The 23445-nt window shown below is 33.4% G+C and overlaps 1 protein-coding gene and 1 long non-coding RNA gene across 3 annotated transcripts in view; one reads left to right on the top strand and one right to left on the bottom strand.

Moving 5' to 3' along the window:
* LOC149906540 (uncharacterized) overlaps positions 1 to 23445 on the bottom strand; it is a 102789-nt gene that overhangs the window by 20281 nt on the left and 59063 nt on the right. The window lies entirely within an intron of this gene.
* The window catches only part of LOC149906539 (uncharacterized), a 113063-nt gene continuing 91044 nt past the window's right edge, over positions 1427 to 23445 (top strand). Inside the window, exons 1-3 of one of the 2 annotated variants that reach the window (XR_016457004.1) lie at positions 1427 to 1634; positions 1761 to 1822; positions 1897 to 2975. This is a non-coding gene — a long non-coding RNA (uncharacterized LOC149906539). Of the gene's footprint in view, positions 1635 to 1760; positions 1823 to 1896; positions 2976 to 23445 lie in introns of those variants that run through there. The other variant, XR_016457003.1, reaches the window with a different exon arrangement.

Here is a 23445-nt window from a genome sequence, read left to right as displayed (position 1 = left end):
TGAGCTGACGGTCCCGGGTTCGATCCCCGGTCAGGGCAAATATTTGTGTGATGAACTTGATTATTTGTTTTTGGGTCTGGGTGTTATCTATATATGTATTTATAAAATATTAAATTATATTTATCGTCGTCTAGTACCCACAACATAAGCCTTAATTGAGATTACTGTGGGACTAGGTCGATTTGTGTAATATTGTCCTTTAATATTTATTTATAATTTATATACTTATAATTAAATGTGACTAGAAATAATATACTTACTACGGTTTAAGTATAGGTTGTATTATGTATATTATTTTGTAATGAGATCTTGCAATCAAATATTCACACAATCTCGCAAGTTTTCCGACAATTCATTTTTCGTATGAAAACGATCAATACACTAGGTACCTACCAAATATAAGCCGCTACAGGAACGCAGTTAGTAATAATTAATAACGGCTTTAACCCATTTACAATATTTTTTATAGGTACTGCAAAGGCAATGAGGTTATGTATTAAAAACGTAGTATATTATTATTAGTCTGTGGTCTGTGATATTATTATTAGTCTGTGTTAAAAACGTGAAAAGTAACGTAAAAACGTCTTAGTGCCATCTAGTATTCGTTTAGCATCGCCAAATCGGAGGAGAATAACTTGTTTATAGTAGTTTCATGAGATGGCGTTGTTTTGAATATAAACTTTTCTGTAAAATTAGTTAAAATCGAGTGAAAATTAAATTAAATAGGTAGGTTCCATTTACAAAAGTATGTAAAAAATTATAAAAAGCAATGAAATTGCAATTAAATCTAATTTTATTTTTTGCTGGTTAAAATGATACACTTAGCGGCATCTATTGGTAGACGGATGGCATTAATCGTCTTTTGTATGTAGTGCACCAGACATGATATAACGTATCAATTTCATTCGGAAACATCATTTACATAAATTCTCTCATGTCTGAAAAAGTTGTAAACATTTCTCTCGGAGATGTAAATAGAAATTGAAATATTTTATTCACGTATGAATAAAATGTATCTTGTGTAGGCATTATGTTCCTATTTGAATCAAATGTAAATTGTACCTTTAGCGTTAAGGTGATGAATTAATTTTTCTAACATTTACGGCCCTTTTTAAACCTTCGTAATTTTTATATTATTAAAGTTGTCGTGATGAAAATTCTTGACAAGAAAGTTCAATAGTAACACAATACGTCTACCGTTTTAGAAACATGATTCCATGATATTTTCTCGATAGAAAAAAAATACAAAGTTCTCATTGTTATTTTTTTATAATCTCTGGCATCTTCAAAATAACAAACGTAAAGTTACGACTTTTTGGATATTAACTATAAAATATACAACCTATACGTCTACCGATTTAGAATTTTGAAATATGCGATGGTTTTGAAATAAACAAGAAATACTTGAAATTAGCGCGCGACCAGCCAATATAGCGAGAGCCGCCCTGTACCTTCCTACCCCGATCGCTGCACGAGTCATTCCCGCTACGGCCGTCACACGGGGAACTTGTGTCGCTCGCGCAATCGTAAAAAAGGGTGACAACACGATAAGACAAAATGAGACAAATGGGGACAATAAAGAAACATAAGGGTTGGAGGAAAAAGAATGCTTACAATTGGAACAAATTAATGAAGTAAGTTGGTTTTATTTTAAATTTGATTATAATTGTATTATAGACGATGTTTGATATGTACCCCTGTTTTAAGTACATAACGAATGTGTAAGATTTTTTCATTTATAGCATAGATAATCTTTTCAGAAATCCGGAATCCAGAAGGAAAATAAACCCACTGATTGTTCACAATGTGAACCCACTCCTTTGTAAGTACCTTTATTCAGTCAAAAATGTATGTTATCAACGTTCTACTGGTTTTATCGCATGATTCCATTTTTAGCAAAAAGCAACAAAGTGCAAAGAAATAAAAAATCATGGTGAACTTAGTGGAAGTATGGCGGACATAATATGGAACAGGAGCTCATTGGAGTAGTATTATATTTAAAAAAAATACGAAATAATTTCAAGAATTACATTTCTTAGAAGGTGGTAGATAAGTATGTTGTATAAAGAATTTGATGTTGATATTTATTTCATTTATACTTACTACACCTGTGCGGGAAATTGCTTAGTAATAAAACAGGTTTATATTCATATTTACATAGTAATGTGAGTTTTCATTTCGAAAAATTTTGTGTAAGTATATTAAATTGAGTTCCTGGGTGATCTGGAAACACAATTGGGCCCGGAAGATGGCGCTGCAGTCACTCCTCCTAATGACATGAACCGATTTGGATGAATATTTGTGTGCACATTTCATTTTTGTGGGATGATTGGTTGATTCGCTTTCACATTAGCTAATAATATTATGTATTTTTGTTGTTAGAAAGTAAACTTAATTTAATGTTTATAATACATTATTATTGGTATAAATAAGCCAGTGTTCGTCTCACATTGCTGTACCTGCCTACCTACCCTAACAGGGCCTAACTTTGTTCTGGCTATTTTATTTTGATTATTTGTAATGAATAATTACAATTATAATAGAGTGCAAAAAATAAATACATGCGTCAATATATTTTGTGTTTTTTTTTAAACAATTTTTTTATTTAAAAAAATATCATTCCGACCGCGGCTTTGCCCGCGTGGAATTAGGTTATATCGTGAATCCTGTTTTATCCCACAGAAGTGTTCAGTTCGGATAAAAAGTATCCTATGTGTAAATCCAGGCAATTAGCTATATTTTATCAAAATTGGTAATGCAGTCTTGACGTGATTAAGTAACAACTAACAAAAAAATATACAAATTAACATCCAAAGTTTCGCATCAGTTTTACTGTATTAGTGATATCTTCCACTCTTGACTTTGACTGAGAAGAATTAGGGTTTATAACTTCTTTCAGAAATAGTACCTTTCATTTCTGGGCATGATGTAATATCTACGTCAGCATCAAATTCTATCTAAATCAATTCAGTAGTCCGCGTTATTGAGTACCATTATTTTGTAATAAAGTAAACATTACGAAATAATAATAATTATTAATAATGTCTAAGTAGTTGTTGGAAAGCAGATTATTTGTTTATAAGCAAGAAAATAAAACCAATAAATCAACAATTGAATAAATGTATAACAATATTATAACTGTATGACGACTCCATACATGTTTGTCCCGAGTCGGCCAGCGGCAGCGCGGCGAGTTTGCAAGAATGACTTCGCGCACACCGGCGTTCGCGATAGCGAGCTATTAGACTCCGCCCGCCAAGCAGTGGATTTTTTTTTGTGTATCGTCTTAATTCTCTCATTCAATGGACGATAACTTATACGATATTCTATTTGAACTGTGAGGAACAACTGTGACGTCTATGAAGATAAAAATATAAAATCAAATTACACTTTAGTAGTGATGTTTCTTAGTAGATAATAAAATATAGAATATTAGATCTTACATGCGACTTGAAACATGACGTAAATAAATTGTACCCAATCACGATAGAAAGTGAACGGCGTAATTGTAATTATAATCGAACACGCTCATATTAATGACATTAGTTACACGCCTAATTTGTTTAAACATAAACTCCGTCATTGTGCCATCTCATCATACACAGAAAGAATTAGCATAAATCCTACTTCAACTGTATTATTCATAAAGGCCACAGTGAAAGTGGCAACTCTAACTCTAAAAGAGTAAAAGGGATCACTTATAACTTTAGTATCATTCAGAGCAACAACGTTAAGCTGGCGTTAGCTTTATAGGCCCCTTATTAGATCTCACAAGAGCTAACGTGTCGCCAGTGAGAGCAGCGAGTACCGTGTTTTCACTCTAATTACACCCTAGAGGTTGTTAGGGTGGAAAACGTACTTGCTCTTTGCTTTCGGGCTTACTGTGTCAGATTTTCCGCACAAATATTATGCACGGTTCGCTTCAGCGATCTGTTATAGCTATTATAACATAGGATATATATGACGAGAAAGTCTGGTAAGAGATTGATAAAGGTATATTCCCGTTTCGTTAGTTCAAAATAGAGTATTTTACTTGTTCTCCGATAAATGTCAAATTTAAACGAAAATACCTTACACGCACCACCGGGCAATAACGAACCTTCAGTATCTACTATCTACGAAGGGTTCACTACTGCTATTTTGTATTGGTTTACTGTAGATATTAATTTACCTGTTGATAAAGAATATGTTTTCTAACGTTTTAACTGTAAGTAGTAGTTGTAAAGTATTACAACTACTACTTACAGATCTATCTATATACCTAGTCTGGTCATAAGTTCTGTCACATATGTTTTATTGAATAAACAAAAAGTTACTTTTATATATTTATTGTTTTATATGTGGCAATAAAGCTTACACATTACTTAATAATTTCGTATAAAAATTATTCAAAATAGCATCCATGTTTTGCGATACAAGCCGTGAACCTCCGCGGCTAGTCGTCTATCGAAGCACGCACCATGTCCATATTTATTTCAGCAGCTACTTTAATAATGGATGCTTTGAGAGACTCCAAATTTGGGTGGGATTTAGCGCAGGTTCTCTCCTCTAAATATTACCAGATTTTATAATCCAGAGGATTCAGGTCCGGACTAGAAGATGTTCAATCTTCATGACGAATGATGTCAATCTGATGGGCGGCCAGCCAATTTTGGATACTCTTGGCTTTGTGGGCAGGTGCTGAGTCCTGCTGGAATACCCAGTGCTGATTTTTTAACATGGTCTGAGAAGGAGGTTTGACGAGGTTGATCAGGACCGTATTTTGGTAAACATTGGAACTTATTTTCACACGCTTTTCACAGAAAAACACCTCTGTTAGGCTAAAATAAGACACTCCCAGGAAAACCATTAGTGGTAAGGGGTGATGGCCGCGTTGGACTCGAGATACACGTTGACACGCTTCTTCACTACTGTGGGTATACACTTTGATATTCTGTTTGTTGCAGCACTCCTCCACTGTAAAAATTTTTTTCATCTGAAAACAGGATTTCACGATACATTTTTCTCGCGTATCGTTTAAGTAAAGCGCGACATTTATCCAGTCTTAATTTCTTCAGACGTGTGTTAAGAAGATGCGATGTTTATCTACAATAAGCCCATAGTCCTAGGTCCTCGTTCAACACCCTTTTAACTGTGGTACTGCTAAGGCCCATCTGCAGTGCTAACTGTTTTCGATTTCGGACCGGACTTTTTCTTATTCGCACCTTTACTGCATTTATCACTGCTGTCACTGATTCCTATCTTCTACTCTTGAATCTTACTGAAATCGTTTTATAGTGCAATAAACAAATCTCTGTGTAATTTGTAAATTTTAAAGCAAACTGAAAATTTCTCTTGGCGCGTAACCGCTACGATGCAGAGCGAGAACAGCGACTCTGTCTTCTTTTTGCGTCCACTACATTGTAACAAATACGTTATTCTAATAAAATGTGTCGTTTTCTAACGCGTAAAATAATCAAAAATCCAACGTGAAATAGAAATTTGCGTTAAACATTAAAAAATATGAAAATCAGACATAATGACAGAACTTATGACCAGACTAGTTATATATAAAACTCAAAGGTGACTGATATAGTGATCTATCAACGCACAGCCCAAACCACTGGACGTATCGGGCTGAAATTTGGCATGCAGGTAGATGTCATAACGTAGGCGTCCCCTAAGAAAGGATTTTAGAAAATTCATCCCCTAAAGGGGTAAAATAGGGGATAGAAGTTTGTATGAAACTTTTTATTCCTTGGATGTATTTGCATGAAATTTAGCACACATATAGAGGGTAACTTGGATAAACACATAGGATAGGTTTTATCCTGGAAATGCCACGGGAACTATGCGGGTTTTTCTTTGAGAACGCGGGCGAAGCCGCGGGCGGAAAGCTAGTTTTGTTATATAAAAGAAAAGTCTAAAATTAACTAGTTTCTTGCTACCTATATTGCTACGTAATATAATAAGAAACTATATTCGAAAGTAAATAGTTAATGTACCACCATTCACACTCTAACTCTAGTCATAATGGTTCAGGTGCAACGACATTATATTGTGAAAAGCTCTGTCAAGCGATTTCAACACGTTATCACCTTTCTCTGTACACAGATATTAGTTGAAAGATTGCTTGTCTATTATGCTCATTTTCATCTGAAGCCAAGTCAGAATGAATCGTCACTAATAGTGAGTGCACGCATGTGAACCAAGCGAGCATTGATCCATCTTGGTCGTGATCTTATGCTTCCTCTTCCTACATAGATTACATACGTATTAGCGAATCGTTTATGCAAGTATGTATAATATTTCAACTATTACATGACGACGGATGAGCTGGTGTACCGTTGCATATGGGATGTAGATAATGGCATTATGCACTATAATGTACATAAATATAATGTGCTTAGAAAAGAATCTATATTCTATACTAGCTTCCGCCCGCGACTCCGTCCGCGCGGATGTCAGTCTTCGCATGGATGGTTTATTTCTCCATTTTGAGTAACTCTGACAATAACATATTATAAATATCTATTGGACTCAAATACGGCTAGGCCTATAATAATACCCAACGTGTGTTCGCTGTTCTACAGAACAACGTCTATGGATAAAACTGAAAAATTAAGATTATTTTTTTTCTTCGTATTTTTTCAGGATAAAAAGTATCCTATTTTACGCCCAGGATAATAAGGTATAATTATACCAAGTTTCATCGAAATCGAACCGTTAGTTTTCACGTGATGTCTTCACATACAGACAGACAGACAGACAGACAAAAATTTTTTAATCACATATTTGGGTTTGGTATCGATCCAGTAACACCCCCTGCTATTTATTTTTTCAATATTTTCAATGTACAGAATTGACCCTTCTACAGATTTATTATATTATGTATAGTATCAATATTAAACATAAAAGGAATCAGAGTATGCATGCAATTTTTCTTATATCATTCTTTAAATTTTTTAAATTAAATTTTTCATTATGTTATATTGTATCTATATTTGCAAAGAGGACCTGTAAAAGGCAATGTAGGGAAATTAAAGAAGACGAGGAAAATAAAAAACACTGCTAAATAAAGCTTTCGTGCAAATCTCTCAATTATACATCGTGCCGTTCGCATGGTATTGACGCAAACATCCAGTAAACACGCTGAAAATGTAGGACCGTGCGATGACAAGGCTATGACAATATCACGTTGGAAACCGGAGGAAATAAATTGAGATCCGCGATAAGCGCTCCCTTTGACGAGCCCTGTTCGGATTAGGGCGTGAAAAATGATAGCTTAGAGACACGGCCTCGCAGACGAATGGCATGAGCATACGACACGCATTTGGACACATGAGGGCGACAATCAATAAAACGTTGGTAGAATCACAAAATACAGAGATACAATCTCAAAGTAATCAATACGCTGGTTTATAGGCTACGCTCTTCGCATTTTCAATTTATTTTCGAAACTAAACAACAAACCCTTTACAACAACTTATACGGTTGACGAATAGTTTCCTTAATAATATTTTACATTAGATTGATGTAGGTATAATTAGAAAAAAAAGCTTTTGTACGTTAAAATAAGTGAGTAATAATCACACACGTATCATTAGAGATGTATTTAGTGTACTGAAGATGGTTACCTAATTAGGAACTCGTTTCTTGGTAAGAGAGAGTACAACTATATTAACACAATGCATTCAAATGTCCGCCCACAAACAATAGACGATGCGAAATCGACTATTAAAACGAAATGTTCGATATACACTGAATAACATCGAAGTATATATTTTAAAATAAATAATTCTGAAGCTCGGCGCCTCGATAAAGCTGTACAAAATGAAATATGACGTTTTTTTGTACAATGCTAAAAACATATTGCTAAATCACAAAGCGTTGCGAATTTTAATCCCGTCGAAATCCTATGACAGGGTATTTGGCGCGTGACATGTGTCAAAACTTGTAATTTTCGTCTTTTACACTTTTACATGGAGGGAAATCGGTGTCGAAACACATGTACAGCTTTTGTTATTTGGAATGCAAAATAATAACATTACTAAAAAATCCTACTGTGTGTGTACTATTATCTTAAAAATTAGGTACCATAGCGAATGTAAGGGAGTTTTTGTATGTAATTTGTTCAATAGATTTTCGGTCCTAATACAAACATACAGAAAACTGACCTCAATGCTACCATTAGCATAAGCTTTAACCACTATAAAGTTACATTTGCCTACATAATGCTAACACGGACTACTTAATCAAGCCCGAATAGCAAAACATTGCCAGGAAAACGGAAAGCCAGTAAATCTAGCTTAGTTCCTACGGTATCAGCCTTACGTATACTGGAAAAAGTATTTTGGGTCAATGCGGTAAAGTCAGGTTGATTTACCACAAATCACTACACAATTGTTTTATAACTCTTGTGCAATGCCTTGTGCAAGTTTGTTTGTCAATAAATGAAACAAACAAAACCAAGAAACTGTTGTTAAAATATTAAATGTAACAACTTATCGCAAATTGCTATTAGAAATGTGCGATATTTATCCAGTCTGTGTTAAATATAAACAAGGCTATGAAACAATTAAAAATGTTACTAACATCAATTCAGATTTGATCAGTACTTACTAACTAGCCCAGTGCTATCCACCATATCAATGTCGAACTAGCAACCTTAGTCAATTGGAGTGACGAATTCGGGCTTAAAATCAATCCCGCAAAGAGTCATGCGATTATAATTGGTAGTCCTTATCTCGTCTCTGAAATTGACTGGGGTGCGTTGCCCAGTGTCTGTCTTGGTGGCGTCACAATTCCGTATTGTAAGGTGGTTAAAAATTTAGGTATTTCACTCGACCAAACGCTATCATGGTCTCATCACCTGCAAGATATCAGTCGAAAGGTGTATGCGGCTTCTGGCACTCTCCGGCGACTACGTAACTTTTTGCCTGTCCCAACTAAAATTATGTTAGCTAAATCCCTTCTTTTCCCTATCCTCGACTATGCGGATGTGTGTTCTCCTGTCCTTACGGTTGAGAATATGGAGAAACTTGAGCGCCTACAAAATCTTTTAATTCGCTTTGTATTTGGCCTTCGAAAATTCGACCACGTCTCTGACTACCGCAAACGGCTCAAGTGGCTCCCTATTCGCCTCCGACGTAACCTCCACTGCCTTCAATTACTCTACCGTATCCTCTTTGATCCCTCCTCTCCTTCCTACCTTAAAAACTACTTCATTTTTCTACACTGTGAAAACTACTCTCTTCGATCAGTGGATAGACGTATTCTGTCTATCCCCTCTCAACGCACTCATTTCTACGCGGGTTCGTTCGCTGTCTCTGCTGTCAAGTTATGGAACTCTTTACCTTTAAAAATTAGACTTGCTCCTTCCCTATCCTCTTTTAAATATCAAGTTCGTAACCATTATCTCTCAACTGCTTTTAATTCGGATTAGTATATTATATTTATGTACCTAGTATTAGTATATTTATATATATTTTTAATTATACAGTTACTACTATTTTGTATGTATTTGTATATAGTATATTATATAATATGTATGTATGTGTGTCTTTAGTTGTATTAATATAATTAGTTTATTATAATGTATAGTATGTTGTGTGTATCTTGTATATGCATTTTATTGTATTATATAATTACTTCTACTCAATCCAATAATTTTTTTTCTTCTGTTTCTCAATTTATTATCTCGCTTCTTTGCCTTCTCCCCGTGGTTGCCTGGCAGAAATCACTGCATAGTGATAAGGCCGCCCTTTGTGCTTTTGTTTATTGTAAACTGTTATTTTATGTATCTGGTTTATTGCACAATAAAGTGTTAAATAAATAAATAAATAAATACTTCAACATAAAGGTACATTAATAAATGCATTTTATTATTTTTATCTATTTTCGTAATATAAATTAACTTAGTTTGTGAAATTATGCACTTACAAGAGTGTGTCTGTTTTCTCTCTTCTACCTTGTGATGTGAGTTTGTACACAATCACAGGATGTTTATTGTTTACATTTCGCCATAAGATAAACAGATAATAACAAACATTTACATTTTGCGTGATTATCGACGGCACGGTTTACAATATTATTTACTTTATCTTTTGTTCTTTTGATATTTTGAGCAGGTGGTAATGTAATTGAAGTCTTTGATAGGCAAATTTGAAATCCAATAATTCAATACCCTTGGTATTATAATGGCCTTAAATATATTCAAATATATAAAAATGCATTAAGGCAAAGTTTAGAATGATAATGATAACAAAAAAGTAGTTATGTCTGTTATTTAAAAATTCTCAACCTCATTCAATAAAGTTAAAAAGAATAAATGGGTATTTGAATATTGTGTAGATACATTGCATTGTGCAAATGTACAACTAATAAATTATTCTTATCTTAACAAAATGTTTGTGCAAAATATCCTTTATCACCGGTTTCCTACGATCCGTATTTCTATTTACTTTCAAATCGATGATATAGGACGGCTGGACGGACCATCTATTTGTCTTGCCAGGTAGAAAAATCCGTAGCCGCTACAAAAAAGGACACACCATGTTTTGTTCGGCCGCATCCCGAGGACTCCTTTTCATTGAGATTTTGGTATTTTTTGTCAACAGCTGACGAATTGAACTAACCAGATGGCTTGGAACTGGTAAATATTCTTTACAATGTCTCTTTAATAATAAACTTTGATCGTTATAAACGTTTTCGCTCGTGGTCGGTTTAAAAGAATTGTGCTGAATTAATTTGTTTGAAAGTGGAGTTTTAAACACACGAGAGAGAGCAATTTAAATTTGATTAGGTATACTTTTGTATTTTTAGGTTAAAGTACTCTCTTTGAAAAATATAATTTGAGCATTTTTGTCCGTAGGTTCATCCATTCGGTTGATTTAGCAATAAGACTGAATGGCCTTTAGTTTGTACAATTGTGTTTTTATACCTTATTTTTGTCATTGCCATTTAGTTTACTAATCCCATTTACAATTCATAAACATAAATAAAAATAATAAATATAACGTAGTATTGATTGCATTTAAAGAAAATAATGCACATTTCATAGGGATTATAAAGAGTTTCTCGACATTTATTATGCGCTTTTCTAAAAGGTATAAAATATATAACATTTACATTTCTTCTATGAAACCGAAGTGAAGCGAGACCGAGTCGCTTGTATATGAACCTATTTTCTCTTTTAGCATTGTAATAAAACTGTCGTATAAAGTTTATCAAACAATTACATAATATACAGGCGCTAGACATCTATACTAATATTATAAAGCTGAAAAGTTTGTTTGTTTGAACGCGCTAATCTCAGGAACTACTGGTCCGATTTGAAAAATTATTTCGGTGTTAGATAGCCCATTTATCGAGGAAGGCTATAGGCTATATATCATTACACTAAGATCAACAGGAACGGAGCCACGCGGGTGTAACCGCGGGGCGTAGCTAGTATTTAATAAGCCGTATATTTTAACCAATTATACAGTGCAAACAAATACAAATTGTTCTAAAATTGTTTCATTTCATATCAGTAGGTACTAATTTACACTTTCATTGTTGGCTCAGAAAAATATTCATAGAACTATGTCACAATTGTTGATTTTAAGTAATTTATAACCAGACCAAGGAGCAAAAAATAAATAAACAAATAATAATAAGGTGTAGTGAACCAAATTCCATTTTGCAAATATTTTTGAAGCAATTCATTAAGACTTAAAAGCCAGCTCAACTGCAAAATTTTCTATTTCATACGACACAATTTTCATAATAATAGTTAAGTACTGTTTTCAGGGTCGTCCATTTAAAATGTTGCCTACTTGCATCGTTTTGCTTGATTGAAGCTGCCCTAGATGTTTTAGATTAGAGGCGCATTAAATGTATGAAACATGTCAAGGTATATTACATATTAACATGCATTATGTTTACATTTCAAGGTAAGTTTGGGATTTATATTCAGACTTTGTGGTTGGACATTTGTCCTTTTAAGCAATTAGCGATCATTTTAAAAACCTACCTACATTATAACGTTGTTTATTAAAGAAATTTGCAGTATAACAGAAATTACTCTTGCGTTAATATTAATTTTTTATTGATACTAAACGTTTGAACTTATAAGCAACATAATAAATCAATCATACAAAACCCATAGACACGATATCTCCTATAGGTTACATCCTGACAGTTTTCAGATAAAATTTAAGCACTCGAACATCAACGCGATCCGTTCTAAGCTCCATTAGCGACAAACTCTTTAATCGTGCACTTACATTATTTCAAATTCAGGTCACGTTACGTACGAATTTTACCTGAAATGCGGTTCTAGTAATTTTATTTAAGTGATGGAGGCGATGCGACGTTGCCCGTTCGGATATTCGCCCAATCCAATTTGACATAGCGCTCGCGGCGTGATGAAAAATTTTCCTTACAAATTTTGACGGTAATCCCCATCGTCACTGTCTTTATTAATCATATTATCTCTTGCTAAGGTTTCTCGAGATGTTAATTCATGCATATTTTATTTAATAATAGACCGGGAGATACTGACACAAAATTTCGAGTCATTTGTAACAGGATGGCGGTTCTACAGGGGTCTTAGTACGCAATGATAAAAAGAAAAATGATGGTGTGATCGCTGGTATCGGTGGCTTAGTTGCGTGGGCGTTAGCCGAACTCGTCGGAAAAATAGCGAAAGTCAAACGATTTGTAACACAAAAATTTTAGTATTTACCGATAGCCCATAAAAAAGAAGTAGGCGGTAGTGTCATGCCATACTTTTCCGGTGTGACTTACAGCCTGCCATACCGACGCGAATATGTTGATTTAAATAAAACAATTATTAAACCATTTGTACCAGGCTAACTTTTGCACAGGTAACCATCGTCGTGCAGCCATTTACGAAAATCGCCATGCCATACTTTTCGGACAATTCCAAATGGTCGCCATACCGCCGAAAATCTGCAAAAAAAATTTATTTCGCCAAACTTTTTGTACCAGTATTGCATTTGGATTATTGGAGAGTATTTGATAAAATGTGACCATTATTATATTTGCCATACTTCTAGTAGGGGGAAAAAGTGCTGTCATACTTGAAAAATTAATTTAGTATTAATTTATATAAGTGAAGATTTCCAACACCTAGATCTTTGAAATTTTGTATTTATATTCTTTGATCCTCAAACTTCCAGGAAAAATAAGTGCCATACTGTTACAAATCGTTTGACTTTCGCTATTTTCCGACGAGTTCGACTAACGCCCACGCGACTAAGCCACCGGTACCAGCGTTCACACCATCATTTTTCTTTTTGTCATTGCGTACTAAGAACCCTGTAGAACCGCCATCCTGTTACAAATGACTCGAAATTTTGTGTCAGTATCTCCCGGTCTATAAACACTGTATATTATAATATTTAAACGCGTATAACACACATAGTCTAATCAAATTACGTCACTTTTTAGCCATTCAATCCATCCATAATAAATATGAATCTTATAAAAAATAGGTATACTTAAGTATTGCAATATTCACCACTAAAAGTAACAGAATGTACACATAATAAGAACATTGAATACTCATCACGTAACACTTAATGAAAAGTTTATTATATTTACCAGAACAAAGCATTAACAGCTTATAAATAAGTGCCCATTTTATAGGAACAAAGCTCCATTGAGGCTAAAAGCGTAGCATGTATAATACCTTTGCAAGCAATTGGGGCTTTAGTGAAAAAAGTAGCCAACTCGGCCCAGGGGATTATCGTGGTGCTATTAATCATCCAGAAGGTATTGACGCTCCGCCTGTGGTGGCTCAGGGCTCCGGCTTTAATCCCTGGATTATATACTACGTTAATTATTATTGTACAGACTTTAATTACTATTAGTCATTTACAGCGTTCGCTAATGGTGAGCTGGTGGATTATTTACGAAATATGGTATTGAAATTTGTTCGCAAAATATTTATGCGATAAGTTCATTAATGTCAATAAAGATTGAAAACTTTATTCCTCTCTTAATGTGTCTATATAACCTACTTGCAAATTCTTACTTCTCATTAGCAATTATGCTGTGAAGGTGTTATTTAATGCAATAAGGGGTAATAAATGTTTCAAGAAATGAAATGCAAACTGATTGAAATTTCAATAAGATTAAAAAATATGTCATTTAGAGACTAAACTAACTACGCATACCACGTAAGAATCTTACTCAGAACACTACATCCAAATACCTATGCATCATTAAATTACAACAATAAAGAGCAGTAACGAGGCGTGATACATTTAGAAACATATGGGACGAAATAAGACGTCAGTTTACACTTTACATTATTAATTATATACCTATAACATTCGCTAAAATCGAGTGCTTGAATTTGCATATAAATACATCCATTTACACCAACATTATTATCTCATATGTACAACTACTGTTATTACATAGTTTTGCGTGTAATCGAATATCTAGATTGTAATAGGAGTAAATGAATAGCGGCAGAAAGCGTATCTAAAACAAATGATTATCCTCATTAAACAAGAATTAGTGTCTTATTCACAGACATGTATCAAGATAGACTAAGCGAGTGTATGTACTTCCCGTGTCCAAACTAAGTTTACGAACCTTACTTGACGCTGGCCTACACTCAGTCCGCGCTTGCAGTTCGCCAAGGAAAGACGTGAAGCTGAATAAAGTAAAATGCCGAATTGCGCCGTTATAAACTGTAGAAACTCCACAGCTGTGAGTGGCCGAGTTATCGGAGATGTTTCCTTCCACCGGTAAGTAATTTTCTAATCAGAATATGCACTATTTATTTTAAAATCAAATAAAGAATATCTGTGGAAAACGATCGTGACAAACATGGATACCAAACCATACGGAATGATTCGGAATACATTGCGGCTTTTACTTGGCACGGTAAAGATCGCGTCGTATGATAACAAGCAATGAATAGCGTCTTCTCATTTTTCTGTTCTCATTTTTCTGTCCAATTTTGTGGTTAGTGATGTTCATTTGATGCAACAGTTCTCGATTCTAATCGATTTTATAATCGAACAGAAAAATGATAATTTGAAGGAGCAATTTTTCCGAAAAAAAGGCATAGATTTTTTTTGTCATTTAATACGACTTGACCTAGAACTTTTAAGTATTTTAATACAAAGGTACTAAAAATAAATATTATGACATGGACGCCATTAGTTAAAGTGTCATCTTGGGAGTTTTTTAAGAAAACTCCTTATTGCTTAGACTATGTCTGTTTTTTCAGTTTTCCAAGTAACCCGAACATAAAAGAAAAATGGATCAATGCAACGGGACATAAAGATTGATTGATTGACAGTTTCATTACTTTCTTTCGATGGCCTCTCTAGTACGTAGTACATGGTAACACAATGGGCATATGTAAGAAAAAGCTAAAACACATTAGTTTACTTGTTAGAATATTAAAAGGTTTATAACTTTATTTTATCATTCCTCTGTCTATGGTAATTATCATTTTTCTGTCTTGAATCGATTTAGTAATCGATTACGATTCATTTATTTGACTACCTAGACATAGATCTAGTTTGATCTGTTTTCTTTCGATTTACTTCGATGGGATAGGACGATACTAGAATCGCCGCGCGAGTGGCGTCCTAATCGATTAAGCGTAAAATGAAATTACCATCACTAAAAAGCGCTCGTGACGTCATAACGCGTCAAGGTCAGTACAAAAAATATGACACGCTTGGTTTTCATACAGATCGCGGTACTTGCGTAGTCTATCTATGTCTGTGGTCTTATTCAACTCGCATTTTTTAAAGATTTCAAATAACAAGTTTAAGTGAAACAATGCGTTTTACAGCACATGCATTAAGAAAAACAAGTAATTATTAAAACCTATTATTAAATCTTATTAAAAGTACCTATCAGAAGATTTTTATTGTATTTTACTGTTTTTGTATTTTAAGTCTAAGAGAGACATTCTTATTAAACGATGTACTTACATATTGTTATTTAGATGGTGTTAACAAAAAATCAGACCACTATTTATAAAATGATTACCTACGCAACAAAAAAGATCGTGCAGCAAAATAATTTTCAAATATCATTTACGCGTAATAGACAAACCACTTACAGTAATTGACCATCGTAATGAGTACAAAGCGTTCGATTATAATTGTATAACAATAATCCATTGAACCGATAGCCGGGAAAAAAACAACCTTGCTTGTGGGTCGTTGGAGCATGACATCCTGACAGTCGCTGTCATGGTGTGGATTGGGGCCGCCACTTCCCAACGGATGATACGACCCTATCTTTATAAATAAATAGTTAAATACACTCTTAGTGAATTACGAAATCCATGAGCAGTTTCCCGATATGGCAATTGGCAAAAGTTACATGTTTACGATGGTTTTAATAAACAACGTACGGTTTCGATACAATTGTTTGTAAAATAAAACTGCCCTAGCCAAATTTATTCTTCCAAAGGTTATAAACATTACCATTATAGAATTTATATCAGAATATATATTATGTAACGCAGTTTTTTCTCTTTCGTTCAGAAAAAGCTTCAACAATATAACTTTTAAAATGTAGAAAGGATAAAAACATTCATCCGGGTTCATTTATACCAAGCAGTCGGGCTGGATAAGTATTGTAATAGACACCATTTTATCATAAAACTTTCAAAGCATTTAGACCCTTATCTCGTCATAATATCAAGGATTATTTTACTTTGTACCGTAACCGTTCAATTACAACCTTAACATTACATGCCTGATTCTAATGTGGTTCAAGGTGCATTAGCATGTGGTACGTTAGCGTGTACATCGAAATACCTTCGCATGTTAGCATTGTAATCGAATATTTTGAAGTATTTAGATCGACGTATACATAGCAATTAATTTGTAAGTCTATAGGCAGATTGTAATTTGCTTCTGCTATTGTAATATATTAGTGTAATGTTGCTGAAGGTATACCTTATATTGCAATATTAATCAGTTGATATAATATTTAATCTAGACTGGAGTTTTCGCTGGTACTTCTTATAGGGAAGTCTATTTTTATAAAGACAGAAGAATTAAACCACACAAATTGGCGATATGAGCTATTAAAATATAATAACACAGTTACCTTTATTCCTTGTGTGATAAATGATAATGCACAAGGACACTGGCAAAATAAAAGGTATTATAAATCTACAAGATTATCACAAAAGTTTACTTTGAAAGAATATAAAGCATCTGCTTTACATTCATTCAAAGTAGACTTATACATTCGTATAATGGCGATTATGACCAGAATTACGAGAGCCTGAAAATGTTTATACGGATGACTTGTTTTACCTTGTAAAGAACTCAATATTCATCGTGACCTCCGTCGTGGGATACAACAATTAACATTGGCAGTGATCTTGAAACTTTTTCGGCCGTCCATATTACTGTCAATTATTATCTTTTTGTTTTTTTGTTCAACCAAATAACGTTATTACCTTTTGTTGGAAAAATGTTCAGTGAACAGAAAATGATTTTTTCTATATTTTCCGCTTTAGTGGGCATTTGTTGTTGATTTTTTATGTTTCCGGTTTATGAATCTTTGATGAATAATAAAAGGACACATAGACGTACCTACCCGTGTTGTTCCATCAGCTGGAAAGTAAACATGAGATAAATTTTAATGTCCTCGAATGAAATTACGATATAAAAATAATACGTCCCTTATCGTCAACGTCTTTCCAGCCTTTCAAGACTCCTCTACTGGACATAAGCCTACCCTTTACATTTCGTTCCTTATCATATTATATTAAAGGGTATTTTTTTAAATGTTTACGTTTAAGGTATTTAAAAAGCAATTATTCTTCAACATTTTGATGATATTTACTTGCATCCTATTCACGTTGTAATTACACTTAATATGAATTATATGAAATAAAATGCAATACATTAAGAACTAGACAGTTTATTCTATTTAAGTATGTAACATATTATGGCCTCAAAACACACATTTATATTTCTTGCCAAAACAGACGAAACACTTATTTCGCAGTTCGTGGTTGTTTCTGACGATAACCAAAAACTTATTTAAGTTTACCACAGATCTTCAGTTTAATCTTTGCTAGCTTCGGGACATTTTATCGTATTGCCAAGATTGGCGGCAAGTTTATTTTGGTATTGAGTTGAAATAGATTTATACAAAACTAGCTTTCCGCCCGCGGCTTCGCCCGCGTTTTCAAAGAAAAACCCGTTCCCGTAGGATTTCCGGGATAAAACCTATCCTACGTCCTTTCTCGGGTATCAAAATATCTCTATACCAAATTTCATGCAAATTGGTTCAGTAGTTAAGGCGTGATTGAGTAACAGACAGACAGAGTTACTTTCGCATTTATAATATTAGTATGAAGAAATAAATATGTATAACAACAAGTTTTGTCTTTGGACACTTTAATACATTATGGAGCTGGTGATATTCCATCCATGTCTGTTCATTTATTTATTTTCACAAACAGGGAAATGAAAGAAATTTACTGTTAAGTAGCAATTAAAGCAAGAAAGGTTTTATATTCATGTGAATTACATCTTAATAGTTAATATTTGATTGAAATACGCTTTTCGGACAAACAACGTATTTTAAGGGGTTAATTAACAACCAACAGGCAACAGATATTATTGCATACAAGGCAGCTTTGCCCCCGAAGCTCTTTTTGCGTAGGTATACACTTCACTTGTTTTCAAAAGCGCCGCCCTACGCTCTAAATAACCTACAAGGTTCTATCTATATTTATAGGAGAACTAGTATCTACAGTATTTATGTTATCTGTGATTGGAGTAAGTAATATATGATATATTCAGCGGTTTAGGTATTAAAATGTAACAAATTGTCATACACAAAGCATTACAACGACTTACTTCCGCAATCTGCATATGAAAAATAATAATATGAATAACGTCTTATATAACAATCGCGATATAAAATTACCTTTGATTATGACAAATCACTTATGATTACGTGCGATAACTATTAAATAGCAGTGTCATATGCATAAGGTCATGTAAGCAATAATCGTAGGTACCTCGTGGTCCACTGCTCTAAAAGTACTGAGCAAGTTATAAACTCCGTGGGAACGTAGCGACCTTGCATTAGTATAAGTATCGTAAAAAGCACTCGTTTCTCCAATCCTATTGTATTAACATCATAACATGTGACCTGAAATGACTTCTAGTATAGGAAATTGAAATGTACTGTATTCATAAGTCCGAATATGATGAATGATATAAAAATAAAACCGGAATTTATGTTAATGGAATGGGATGGCATTATTTTTGGCATGATGTTAATTACATCATGCCAAAAGAACTGCATAAATTTTTATGCAATGTTTAGAAATAATTATGTACAACTAAAATCGTGCATCTCCATACATATTCGAATAAATCCGGAATAGAATAGAATTCATACAAAGTATGATCTCCAATTACTATAGTCACATTTTATGACTTTTTCTTTTGTTGAACTGAAGCGAGGCGAAAACAGGTCGTCAGTATTACATTTATGACAGTAAGCCAGAACATGTTACAACAAATATTTGTAAGAGCATTTGTAATGTTTGTATATTTAACTTTCACGGCATCAAAACAAAATTTGGTTTTTACTGTAATTTGTAAATAGTAGATATTACATAATTATATTATACAACGTAAGTATTACTTTTGAAGCAATTAAAAACATCATTATTACATTTTGTTATGTTATTAATATTATGCATCTCTATGCATCTTCCATCTATTTTTTATTCCATCACTAAACACAAGGGGAAATAATGGGATATAGGTACACTTTGAACTCTCGCATCAAAAGGTTTTATGACATCTGTGGCGACTGGCGACACTTGATTATAAAAGTTACAGCAATTTAAAAGCTTATTTTATCATTCTCTGGAGTTATTTCGCTTGGCATCCCGTCGGAAATACTTATACAATATGATTCCCGAATTTTCAACGAAACTTCGAACTATCCGAGCACGATTATTTATACCTCTGAAACTTTTAACAATTTTCCGGGAACAGGTGGAATTTTATTATATTTTCAGTTTATTTTATTTTGACTCACTCATTTTAGCGATGCCTAAAGATACTTAAAGTAAATTAGTCGTGTGAAATATAATCATGTTTAAATTAAAATATTAACAATGCACTATGGTTAACTGTACTGAAGCGCATTTTAATTTATATGTAGCCCTGAGTTCTATTAGTAATAGATATGTTACCATTATCAACATGTAGTTTTTGTCATGTAGTCAATTTAACTATGCCACTAAAAATATTAATAACAATTTCTTCGAACAATTACTATGCTTGCCGGATGTTTGCTGATGTAACAATAACATGACGTATTTTATCACTATTTACATAATGCTTTCGCGCAAAGTACTCATTGGTCGAAATTACGCTTTTAACGATGTGATTATAACATATTACATATCCTTAATTTTAATTTGTTGTTTATGAAGTAATACTATGCATATGCATAGTTTCAAGGCCTTTGCTTTATACATTCACATTATAAATAATAGCTACAGAACAAATATAACACTTCCTTATACATCTTGCTATTGAATGCGACATTCAAAAGCATAATTCACTTCAAGGTTTATTCAACGAACCGACCAACCATAAGTAATTTTGTTTGACAAGTCTACGCATTCAAATAAAATACATTGGTTAGGGAGCCAGGTGCAAATTTGGTTAACTATTTCCTCTCAAGAGATAATTCGTCAGACGCATGAGAGTATAGTATTATAAAGCCTCGTGAACGTCAGCTGGCGCTCGGTTGGGGGGGTGAGCGGTTGTGCCTCCCACGCACATAGGAAAAAAATACATTCATTCATTCATTTCCTCTCAGCTAAAAATTTGTCAAATTGTAGCTAACCCAATATCTCAACGAAAAAAAATAGTCAGCTGGTTACAACATGGTGTATTATACGTCAGCTGGTGTCTCGAACATGAAAGTTAAATTTAAAGAAAAATTTATTTTCCGTTATTTCCTCTCAAACAAAAATTTACCTGATGATAGCTTATATGTAACTGTGGATAAATATATATGTCAGCTGGCTGTATCTTGGTGGAAAAACCGTCAGCTGTTGTAGTTGTAGTTGTAGCTGTACGGGAGGCTACAACCGCTCTTCCCCCCAACCGAGCTCCAGCTGACGTTCACGAGGCTTCATAATACTATACTTTGATGCATTTTACTAATTACCGCTTGAGAGGAACTTGGTCATAAAATCTGCTGCTGGCTCCCGGACCAATGGACATCGTAGTCTATAAAGCCAATACTATTTACTTGTTGCCTTTTCAGTAGATAGGTACTTTAAAATAATTATTATAACAAAAGCTTGATTAATTTACGAATGATAGATAGTTAAATATAATCAGATTTCTTTACGTATTATGGCCCTATGCAGGTAACCAATTTTCATAATGTTTATTAGTTATTTCATTTATTGATTGATTAAAATTTTATCATAAAACTTTTATCCTTATTAATTTACTGGACTTTTGAACATTTTTACATGTAAAAAGGTACAAAATAAAATCGATAGTGTGCATGACTTAATTTAAAATATTTATTTAAAACTTGGTTTAATCGGCACGTTTATCGCTGAAACCGTAAAAATGGCCGACACTAAGCTCCAAAAACCATTAAAGTCAGTACGAAATCCTATAAAATTTATGTCCATGTATGACGTCGTAAATGCGTCCTGGACGAAATGAAACGACTTAATAAAAACGCTGAAAACAGATTTTCTTGTATGTCTCTTTTTTGTAGCCTACCTCTTGTTATATTATACGATAAAGTGAAAGATTTGTCGCTTTGTTTACGCAGCAGGGAAAATAATCGTGAATAGTAGGTAAATGAAAGAAGTTTATTTAGCAATTCAACATTTGTAAATTCGCAAAGCACGATGTAGATTTGAATTTTTGGTATGTTGTTTGGATCAGTTAGGGTGATGTAAATCCCAATTTGCAACTTCGAAAAAGTTGTGCTCGCTGCGCACCACGTGATAAACTGCGAAAATTTTGGACTTTTTTCACTTTTTGCTCAAACGTAAAAAGTCATAAACTATGCGTTTCCGACAAGTATGATTCAGTACATAAATTAAGGTTATTAAATTTGCAACAATTTAAGCCTAACCGCAGCTCTCTAAACCTTATAACGACTAAACTGTGGCCATTCGAAGATGGTTCATTTTTCCCGAAATATTGAAATTTTTAGTTTTGCTCCCGTTTGAAGCAAAATATTGGCAAAAACCGCTCGTTCTATGAGAAGTTCGTATAATAAAGTTGTAGTGCATTTAATTTTCTTTCATAAGAGCATAGAACAAAGTCTGTGAGACAAATATTTCACACACAATATCTGAAAAACAAAAAGAAGGTAGAAATAGATTTTTAAAGAATTGAAACTGAGAGCATATAAAATCATAAAAAGAATAATACTTTTTCATTTGCAGGATAGGTAATTAACAAAATTACAAAATTTGGGAAAGTAGGAAAAAAGATTATACGCTAATAATAAACTGCGAAAATTTTGGACTTTTTTCACTTTTTGCTCTAAAAGTCATAAACTATGCGTTTCCGACAAGTATCATTCAGTACATAAATTAAGGTTATTAAATTTGCAACAATTTAAGCCTAATTAAAGCTCTCTAAATCTTATAGCGACTAAACTGTGGCCATTCGAAGATGGTTCATTTTTCCCGAAATATTGAAATTTTTAGTTTTGCTCCCGTTTGAAGCAAAATATTGGCAAAAACCGCTCGTTCTATGAGAAGATCGTATAATAAAGTTGTAGTGCATTTAATTTTCTTTCATTAGAGCATAGAACAAAGTCTGTGAGACAAATAGTTCACTCACAATATCTGAAAAACAAAAAGAAGGTAGAAATAGATTTTTAAAGAATTGAAACTCAGGGCATATAAAATCATAAAAAGGATAATACTTTTTCATTTGCAGTATAAGTAATTAACAAAATTACAAAGCTAATTAAATTTGCAACAATTTAAGCCAAACCGCAGCTCTCTAAACCTTATAACAACTAAGCTGTGGCCTTTCAAAGATAGTCAGTTTTTCCCGAAAATTTCAAATTTTTAGTTTTGCTCCCGTTGGAACCAAAATATTGGCAAAAACCGCTCGTTCTATGAGAAGATCGTATAATAAAGTTGTAGTGCATTTAATTTTCTTTCATTAGAGAATAGAACAAAGTCTGTGAGACAAATAGTTCACTCACAATATCTGAAAAACAAAAAGAAGGTAGAAATAGATTTTTAAAGAATTGAAACTGAGGGCATATAAAATCATAAAAAGGATAATACTTTTTCATTTGCAGGATAGGTAATTAACAAAATTAAATTTTCTACAACTTTATTTTATGACCTTCTCATAGAACGAGCGGTTTTGCCAATATTTTGGTTCAAACGGGAGCAAAACTAAAAATTTGAAA

Source organism: Colias eurytheme, chromosome 8, assembly GCF_061535395.1.
Source record: "Colias eurytheme isolate Ceu_HAF_F1 chromosome 8, ilColEury1 Martin Lab GWU primary, whole genome shotgun sequence".
Taxonomy (NCBI): Eukaryota; Metazoa; Arthropoda; class Insecta; order Lepidoptera; family Pieridae; genus Colias; species Colias eurytheme.
This window is presented reverse-complemented; position numbering and strand designations above follow the sequence as displayed.